Below are 10,692 nucleotides of genomic sequence, written 5' to 3'. Positions count from 1 at the left end.
CCAGCAGGAAAAATTTGGGACTTTTTAAAGAAAACTCAGTTTGTTATTTCTTCAATTGTTCGGGATTCCCCTATCCCCAATGCCAAGGTTTTTTACATTGATGGATCCCAAAATGGAAAAGGAGGAATAACTGGAGACAACATTAATATGACCATAGATACCAAATATAAATCTGCACAGAAAGTTGAATTAGCAACGTTAATTTACCTATTAGAAAATGTATCTGAAGCCATGAATATAGTTTCTGATTCTTTGTATGTGGTAAATTTATGTCATGTGATAGCCACTGCATCCCTTAATGCTAATAACCCGATCATACAGGACTTACTTAAACAATTACAGCAGCTTCTTCAAAAACGAACTGAGCCCATCTTCATCACACATATTAGAGCCCACTCAGGTCTTCCAGGACCTATGGCTCAAGGAAATAAAACTGCTGACTTGCTAGCAATGCCTATATTTAAATCACCTGTAGAGGAACATTCAGCCCTACACACAAATGCTCGCCGTTTACATGTGAATTACCAAATTCCATGGAGGCAAGCTAGAGAAATCGTAGAAAACTGCAACGTATGTGCACCGTTAACAAAAAAGACTCACATAGCAGGAGCAAACCCAAGAGGCTTACAGTCTAACGAACTTTGGTAAATGGATATAACTCAAACAGATTTATTTCCAAAGAAACCTTATCTTCATGTTGTAGTGGACACTTATTCTCGGTTTATGTGGGCAATTCCCATGTCTTCTCAAAAATCTAAGGCTGCTTGTAGTTTTCTTTTACAATGTTTCTCTGTGATGGGTATTCCATATTCTATAAAAACTGATAATGGGCCAGCCTATGTTAGCAAAACTTTTGAATTTTTTTGTAAGGAATGGCAGATAAGACATCTCAGAGGAATTCCTTACAATTGTAGGGGACAGGCCATTGTAGAAAGGACTCACAGAACCTTAAAAACTCAATTGCAAAAAAATAGAAAAAGAGGTTTACCACCAACGGATTTGCTATCTTTGACTCTTATCACACTAAATTACTTTAACTTACCCCAAGGGGAAAGCTACACTGCAGCGGAAAGACATTTTAAAGAAGATATTCAGAGACAAGAAACAACCCATAAACCTATTTGGATCAAGGAGGATGAAAAATGGATAGCTGGCTATCTTCTAAGAGGAAGGGGTTATGCCTATGTTTCTATAAATGATGACCCTCCCAAGAAATTTTGGGTTCCATTACGTCTTGTTAGAAATCGGGCTAGCACAAATGATCAGGTTCAGACTACAAACTCCCCTTCAGAGAAAAAACAGAATACTTCAGACACTAACAGCAGTAATATTACTAAGGTCTCTGGGGCAGGGAACGATTTAGCTGTCACACACCATACAATGAGTGAGACTGATGGTAGTGATAAACCCTTACACTCCGAGATGCAAAAGGAAAGACAGGAACCTGTCTTAACTGGGCTCCAAAATATAGGAAACTCTTGCTACATGAACTCAATATTGCAATGCTTGTATAATATTTTAGACTTAACTCAGTATTTTTATAAAGATCATTATAAAAAGGATATTAACAAGAAAAATCCGATGGGGCATGAAGGTAAATTAGCCGAAGAATTTGGTCGGCTCATCAAAACCATGGGAAATGGATTTCATAGATATATTAACCCTGAAAGCATCAAAGTAACAATTGGTTTACTTAATGACCAGTTTGCTGGACACAATCAGCAGGATCCTCACGAACTACTGATGTTCCTAATAGAGGGATTACATCAGGACTTGCTTACTGTAAATCTAATGACAGACAAAACTACACATCTCATGGGAAATGAAAATTATGAACAATTTAGTCCAGAACACCAAAAGGCTCATAAATCTATTATTTATGATCTCTTTCAAGGACAATTCAAATCTATACTCCAGTGTCTCACTTGCCACCAAAAGTCTGAGGTTTATGAGACATTTGTTCATTTGTCTTTGGCTGTTACATCTACAGATAAATGTACATTACAGGAATGCCTCTCTGAATTTTTTAAAGAAGAAGAATTAAGAAATGACAACAAAGTTCTGTGCAACAGTTGCAAAAATAGAAGGGATTTTTCAAAGAAAACGTACTTATGGAAACTGCCACCAGTACTTATAATACACTTGAAACGTTTTGCTTTTGATGGCAAACAAATAAAAAAATTGCATACTTATGTAGATTTTCCTTTAGAAGACCTCAATTTAGAGGAATTCACTTCAGAGAATAAAAGCAAGATTAAGAAATACAACTTATCATCGGTGTCAAACCATTATGGTAAAGTTCACTATGGACACTGTACTTCATACTGTAAGATTGCTGGAAAACAACACTGGATCAATTTTGATGACAAGAAGATCAAAAAAGTCCCTAATACATTGGTGAAATCCACAGCAGCATACATCCTGTTTTATACTTCTTAGAGATCTACAATGAACACCAGATAATCATTTTACTTCCCTATCAGTTGCTATTAATGCTCTAGGATTCTTTCCACAGGCATGATCAATGAATATAGATTAAAAATCATGAATCCCCAATGTGTTTCCTTGTAGGATGGATTTATGTCTTAATTTCATTATTGCTCTAGGTCTCAGTTAATCATGAAATTTTACAAATTAATTTAGTCAAGGTTCACCTGAAAGAGAAATTTCTCATCATATTAATGTTGTTTTTCTTTCTAGGTATACTCATTTAACGACTTTCACTCTTTTTATTTTAACATCATTGCTTTATTTCCCTCAATTTAGGTTTTAAGACGCTTACATAATGATAATTTTAGGTGGACTTTCTTCACAGTGCTTCTTGCCTATGATTGATTATCATAAAGTTAATGTTATACAATAACTTTGTATATATACTGATATACACGTATAGTAGAGTTGTCCATGTTTGTATTACGCATGAAATTCTCTTTCAGATCTGCTAGGCAAAAAAAAAATATTTTTAGTGAATTTGAAATGATTTATCTAAACAATTGCCGGCTATTACATTTTAAGGAGCTTTTAATTGATTCAGCTGAATTCTCTTTTCTTTTGCTCTATTTTGGATCCTTTCCAACAAATATTTTTTAGTATGAGTGAGTGTTATGGCCATATTTTTTGTGAAGTCTGTGTATGTATGTCTTCTTTAGTGTCTGTCTGTTCTGCATATTTTGTATATAGTTTCCTTTTTCCTAACTTTATCTTCCCCAAATTAGTCTTCCTTATCCTTCCTTCTCTCTTCCTAGTCCTTAACATTTTAATTTTCAGGATTTCACATGTGCAACCCATCTCCTTCACCCACAACTACAAGCTTCCTGATCTCGGCGGGAAGAAGAAATCCATGACTGTTGGAGTTTTACACCATATATGCTGCAAACTTGTTGGAAATGAAGTCACCTGGGATTTGTGTCACAATGTAACCCCAGAGAAAAGATCCATGGACAAGACCCACAGTCTCTGGATCCCAGTTAAACTGTGCTATCTGAATTTCTGGTTTTCCATCCACATACAAAATGCTATTGTTGACCGTTTCTATAATGGCTACCCCAAGATTGCACCGATCCCAAAGGAAATACAGAAGCCCAACCAACTTATGATGTAATGATGTAACGCTTGGGGATGCCCCAACACATGGATGACTGTACTGGCCTTCCTTCTTCATTCAGCTTGATGTTATCTCCTGTACAAGGCTTCAACCCGCTTTTCCAGACCCATCAAGTGTCTTCTGCCGGTCTTTTTGGAGTTCCAGACCCCTCATATTTACAGATTGGTATTGAACTCTGTAGAAATTACATCTGTTGTTTTTCCTATAACTGTAATCCTTTGAAGTTATGTTTGGTACTACACTTCTTTTGACTATCGTAATTAATGTTTTTCTATTTTAGTTTTTAATATTAGGAATCGATGTATTACATTAATGTTTTGCTTTCTTGACTTTAGGTTTGTGAGTTAGATATTATTGTCTATAATTTCCTAAATGATATTTTTGTCTGTTCTCAGGGTTTTTTGCTGGGCGCATCATAGGCAAAATACTAGGTTTATAGAAGGTTCCATCCATTTTGGATGGGCCCTCAAGTTGTTTATTTACACAGGGAGGGTCTCTGCCTTAAACATTTTGTTTTGGTTTGTGACTTAAGCTCCCATCTATAAATAGTCGACATCAATTTCAGACATCTTATGGACTTCAGACAGGATTAAGAACTTGGACTAAGTTCAGATACCTATTGATCATCATTGCAGTGGCTCCCCACTGTGCAGAGGGTGTATGAGCCTCTTCTTCTGAAATAAAGGCCTAGTTCAATGCCCTCAAAGATGGGCTTTCTGGTCTACCTGAACTTGAATGAAAATGGAGCTGGAGATATAGCATGGAGGTGAGGCGTTGGCCTTTCATGCAGAAGGTCATTGGTTCAAATGCCGGTATCTGCCAGGAGCGATTTCTGAACGTGGAGTCAGGAGTAACTCCTGAGCACTGCCAGGTGTGACCCAAAAACCAACAACAACAACAACAAATAAAGAAAAGGTGCTTCTCCTTGCCTGCTACACAACCTTTCTGGTGTCTCTTCGAAAGATCTATGTACGTCTTAGATTTATCTTGTCAGGAGCTTGTAGTTGATTCCTTGATACATGTTTCTGGTTTTAGACACCCTGTGCTTAGGTTAGAAGTTTTTCTTTACATTTTCCTGTGATGCGCTTATGCAAACAGCCGCTCTTTTATTAGTGACTAATTTTTCTTTTAATAATTGTAGACAATATTGTTTGTTTACTAAAAACAAAAGGGGGAATTGTTGTGTATGTAAATATTTTGGGGGATTACTATGTTGCTCACCCTAATCTGATTAGGTGATTGTGCCCTACCCTAGGGTGTGACCTGGCATTCTGCCCCCACCCTAGGGTAGGACCTGATTCTGCTTCCACCATTGGTTGGTATCTGATCCCACCATTGGGTGGGACCTGACTCTGGACTATAAGAGCAAGGGTCTGTGGAAGGCGAGAGCTTTTTGCTGGCTGGAACTGAATCTGAGTCTTTGGACTTCAGTTTTGTCCATCCGAATAAAGCAAATATTTCCACGAGCCTGATTGTCTGCGAGCTGTTTACCCACCGTTTCACCTCAGAACCGTGGGCTAGACAGGGTGGCAGACGCGTGCTCCGAGCTGGAAGAAAAGGGCCTCATTCTCCATCCCTCCATCAGTCAACCTCTTCAGGGGCTGACCTGCTACATGTTATGACCCATTGATCTGAAAGTCTGTTTTTATTATACCATGCTGTTTTGATCACTATGGCTGTTTAGTAGAGCTTCAAGTTAGGTAATGAGATGCCTCAGTTTCTTGTTTATTTTTAATATGAATCTAGCTCTTCTAAGTCTTTTATGGCTCCACATAATTTTATGATTATTCTAAGTCCTTGAAGAATGTTGTCTGAATTTGAATAAATATTGCATTGAATCTATATAGTACTTTGCCATAAGATAGTCATTTTTGATGATATTGATTCTTTCAACCTTTGAGCATGAAATGTCCTCATTTGATGATGTTGATTCTTTTGACCCATGAGTATGGAATGTTCTATTTCCTTAGGTCCTCCTAAATCTCTTTCTAAAGTGTTTTGAGGTTTTCTTGGTACATGTCTCTGACCTCTATTGTTAGGTTGATTCCTAAGTACTTAACATTATAATGTGTACTATTATATGTACCATATGTATCATACTATTTAAAATGGGATGGACTCTTTTATCTCTTTCTCTGTTTCATTATTTGCATAAAGAAATGTACAACTGTCTTTTATGTATTGACTTTGTAGCCAGTCACTTTGCTATATTGGTTTATTGTTTCCAGAAGCTTTTCTTTGGACTCTTTAGAATTTTCAATGTATATCATCATATCATCTGCAAATGAACATAGTTGATTCCTCTTTCTCTATTTGAATTCCTCTGATTTCCTTCTCTTGTCTGATTGCCCTTGTTAGGACTTATACTATGTTGAATAAGAGTGAAGACAGAGACAGAGGACAGCCTTGCCTAGTGCCTGACCTTAGTAGAAATGCTTTCAGTATTTTGCCATTAAGGATAGACTCTTTGATTCTTTCTCCCCTAGTCATTATTTGTATAAAGGACTTACTATCTTTTGAGTATTGACTTTGTAGTCAGTCAATTTGCTGTACTGCTTCTAGGAGCTTTTCTGTGGACTCTTTACGTTTTTCTATGTATATCATCATGCCATCTACAAATAGAGATGGTTTGACTTCCTCTTGTTCAAGAGTGGAGACAATGGACAGCCTTGCCTAGTTCCTGACCATAGGGAAAATGTTTTCAGTTTTTTCTCCTTTAAGAATAATGTTGGGGGCCAGAGTGATGGTGCAGTGGTAGGGCATTTGTCTTGCACATGGCTGACCTGGGACAGACCTTGGTTCGAGTCCCCGGTGTCCCATATGGTCCACCAAGCCATAGACAGAAGTAACACCTGAGTGTTACCAGGTGTGGCCCCAAAACCAAAAACAAAAAAAAGAAGAAGAATGTTGAAAGTTATAAACAAAAGGGACTTGCTACACTAGCAATCCAGGGGGCTATGGATGGAGACAGACTAAATATGCTGGGAACAAGGACAGAGGGAGGTCAACACTGGTGGTTGGAATTACTGCTTTACTGTCACTATGCACCTTATAAGTGTGAAAGACTTCTAATTCACATTGATCTCAATGAAAATTATACAAAAAAAAACCTAAACAAACAGAATAATGTTGGCTGTGGTCTTCTTATGGATAGCTGTTACTATCTTAAGGACAGTTCCTTCCACACCTATTTTGATGAGGGTTTTAATCATGAATGGGTGTTGTATTTTGTCAAATTCTTTCTCTGCATCCATTGATATGATTATATGTTTTTTATCCTTTATTTTACTGATATGGTGTATTATGATGTTGATTGATTTGCATATATTGAATCATCCTTGCATTTCTGGGGTGAAACCTGCTTAGTCATGATGTATAATCTTTTTGATGTGTTGTTAGATTCAGTTTGCTGAGATTTTGTTAAGGATTTTGAGATTAGTTTATAGTTTTCTTTGTCAGTTTGAAAATTAGTGTGATATTAGCTTTATAAAAGTTAGTAGGGAGGATTTCAGGGTTTTTTTTTTTTTATGTTTTGGAAGAGTCTAAGGATCAATGGCAGTAACTCCTCTCTGAATGTTTGATAGAATTCACCTATAAACCCAATTGGTCCTGGATTATTATTCTTGGGAAGTATCTTGATTACTGTTTTAATTTTCTGTCATATGATTGACCTATTTAGGCTTTCTACTTCCTCGTTATTAAGTATTGGGAGATATATTTTTCTAGAAATAAGTCCATTTCTTTTGGGTTCTCTAGCTTAACTGAGTATAGTCATTCATAATAAGCCCTCATAGTGTCATGGATTTCTTGGAGTTCTGTTGTAATCTCTCCCCCTTCATTTCTGTTTATTTGAATATTTTATTTGAGTATTTCCCCCTTTTTTCCTTGTGAGTCTTGTCAATGGTTTGTATATCTTGTTTCTTTTTTTTTCTTCACAAAACTAGCTCCCAGTCTCATTAATTCTTTGTATTTTCTTTGTTTCTATTTTGTTGATTTCTGCTCTGTTTTTTTTTATTATTTATTTTCTTCTGCTTATGTTTAGGTTATTTTACTGTTGGTTTTCCAGACATTCATCTTTTTGAAGCACTTTTCCCCTTACAATGAAATTTTACCATGTGAATGTCCTTTTCCTCAACAAATATAGTACATATACTCATTTGCTTATATACATTTTGAACCAATGGATAAGAAGTAATTTTTTTTATTCAAACACCTTGATTACAAACATGATTGTGGTTGGATTTCTGTCATGTAAAAATATAAGGAGCGCTTCACGAATTTGCGTGTCATCCTTGTTCAGGGGCCATGCTAATCTTCTCTGTATCTTTCCAATTTTAGTATACGTGCTGCCGAAGTGAGCATGGATAAGAAGTAATTAATTGGATTAAATGTTAGGAGTATAGCTTTCTTTGACCCCAGGATTATAATTACTTTAATGATTCCAAGTAATTGCATTGATTTTGAGGGACAATGTGAAAATTAAAGATCATTTTCTGAAAGGAGAATTAAAGGAAAATAGTACATAGGGGAAGCTCTTTGCTTTGCATGTGGCTGATTCTGTCCAATCCTCTGCACTCAATATGGTTTCCAAACACCACTTGAAACAATACTTGAGCACAGAGTCAGGAGTAAGCTCTGAGCATTACTAATCTTCCCACACTCATGAATAACATTAATATTTTTTAGACTTTAAAAGAACATAAAATATTGCTGATCTATCTTATAGGTGAGGAATCCATCTTATCCTTATTTAATGGTGAATATAATTAATTGGAACAGGAATTGACCAGAGACGTAGATGCCAGCTAGGAGGCTATTTCAGAATAACAGATGAAATTTTAAGACTTAGAATTCAAAAGAGTGGCAAAAACAAGATACAGGAAGGCTAAATAAGAGTTTAAAAAGGCATAGAAATGACATGATCTAGAAGTAAATTAGAGGAAGAAAGTCTGTCTATGAGACCACTAAATTTCCTCTAGCTTAGATAGTTAGTACTATAGTATAAAATAACAAAATAGGTCTGGGCTTTCTTTATAGGTTTGTACTTTTGATAGTGATATCAATATGATTATTTCCTCCTCTTTGAGTTTCCTGGATCTTGTAATTGGCATAGTCATGGGTAAATGTGTATTTCTGGGTTGTGGTGATAATAATTGGAAATTGTTATTTAAGTCATAACAATACGTTTATTTTAAGAGAAGATGTGATTTCAGAATGAATAATGATTCTAGAAAAATATTTGAGTAAATTAAAATATTTATTTTGAATAACACCAAGAAAGAATTGCAGAATGTTTCATCAGTAGGGCCTAAGATGATAATTTATGATGATCCAGGGAAGGGAGGCTGGCAAGTTCATGAAGATTTCTTAGACCACTAAACAAGTTTCTGTTTCATGAGAAAGAAAGACAACATACAGAGAAATTCACAGCATGTCTCTCCTGGAGTGTTTTTTGTCTCAGAGCCCACAAATCTGGCGCAACAATGTTGAAGTGACACTACTACTGAAGAAGAAATGGTGGATTAATGAGGGATTAAAAATCATTGTTCCCAAAGTCTTGTGTGTGGGAAGAGAGACCGGGAAATAAGAAAATTTCTGCAAGCTGCCTTGAATATAAAAGAAATCTCTTTTTAGAGACTTGTGTCCCTGCTGTTTTGAGTGCACGAGAAAGTCATCCAGGTCAAACAACCTGTCTAGGCTGATAGTGCCATAGCATTGCAACCACTATCTTTACATGCTTCCTGATTTAATGATACCATGAGCATTGCTATGCTATCTTACATGCTTCCTGACTTACTGATGCCATAGGCATTGTAATTACTATCTTTGCATACCATCCAAATCAATGATGCCATGCACCTTGGGACTGTTGTCTTTGCATACTATCTTGTTGCTGTAATGTCTAAAGTGTATTAACCACATTCTGTTTCCCACCTAAAGTTTACCTTTAAAAGCCTTGTCCCTACCTTCAATAAATGAAGTCCATTGCTCTGACAAGGCTTCCCTGTGAGTGGTCTGTGGCTCATAGTCTTCCTTCTTTGTCCCCAGTCCAGCCTGGAGGCCACGGGCTGGAAGAGACCCTTACCCACCCTTGCATCAGCCTCTTCGGGGAACCTGGTGACAGAACCCTACATTGTGTTGGCCTAACATTGCTTGATTTTCTAATCTCTGGCAAATCATTTGAATTTGTACTAATATAATGCCTTTATCTTGGTGTGGAGGCATAGTGCAGGCTCATACCTTGTATGCAGCCTTTAATTCAATTCCTGCCACCACATGGCTGTTCTTTCAATGCCTTTGAGCAGGGGTGGCGAACACGCAGCTCTCGAGCGGCATGAGGCTCCCGACCAAAATGAATGTGGCTCTTTGTCTCTGATCATGATTTTGTATACTGTGGCTCTTTGCTAAGTTTGGGTTTTGTTCTGCTGCTTCTGAGGAGGGACCTCTGAGGAGAGATCTCCGAGCTGTAGTCCCTCCCGCCGCCAGGCTGCATCCTCCCGTCTCCCATCCCTCGGAAAACAACTGCACGATCCAGCGTGTGGCACATGTTGGGTCACATCTGGCCGTTAGTTCTTAGTGTCGAGGACGCAGCACACCCTCACCATCACTGCAGGATTTTGATCCTCACTCAAAATGGCAAGATGCAATACGTGTTGAATATATTATTTGTTAAAATTAGATGCTTTTGTGTGAGTGTTTGTCTGTTTTGGCAGGTCACTGCGTGGTATGGCTCTCTGACTCTCACAGTTCAAAATTTTGGCTCTTTGTGTCGAACTTGTTCGCCACCCCTGCCTTTGTGTGTTACCTTTTACCCTACCAGATGTTGCTGAGTGCTATAATGATTGAGCAGCAACTGTTCTCAGACCCATTGGCTGAGAATCTCTGGGTGGGACCTTTAGGTCTCCTGTGTACCACTTGTCTCAACCGATAAATAAATAAATCTTTCTCTTCTTATATTTAAAATTTCCTCTGCTTTTTTTCTTCCTTGTTGATGTTGCCAGGATTGAGAATTTCATACACACACACACACACACACACACACACACCTGACTGTGAATTGACACTGAGCTTTTTAGCTGTGGTGCTTG

The 10,692-nt window shown here is 37.3% G+C and overlaps 1 non-coding gene across 1 annotated transcript; it reads right to left on the bottom strand.

Annotated features, from left to right (window-relative positions):
• Positions 1 to 7,859: 7,859 nt before the first annotated feature.
• On the bottom strand, positions 7,860 to 7,966 carry LOC126033024 (U6 spliceosomal RNA). The gene has a single exon (XR_007504181.1). It is a non-coding gene; the product is annotated as a U6 spliceosomal RNA (small nuclear RNA).
• Positions 7,967 to 10,692: the final 2,726 nt, after the last annotated feature.

Source organism: Suncus etruscus, chromosome 16 (genome assembly GCF_024139225.1).
Source record: "Suncus etruscus isolate mSunEtr1 chromosome 16, mSunEtr1.pri.cur, whole genome shotgun sequence".
Lineage (NCBI taxonomy): Eukaryota > Metazoa > Chordata > Mammalia > Eulipotyphla > Soricidae > Suncus > Suncus etruscus.
The sequence above is the reverse complement of the archived record's forward strand: the minus strand, read 5'-3'. Positions and strand labels throughout refer to the sequence as shown.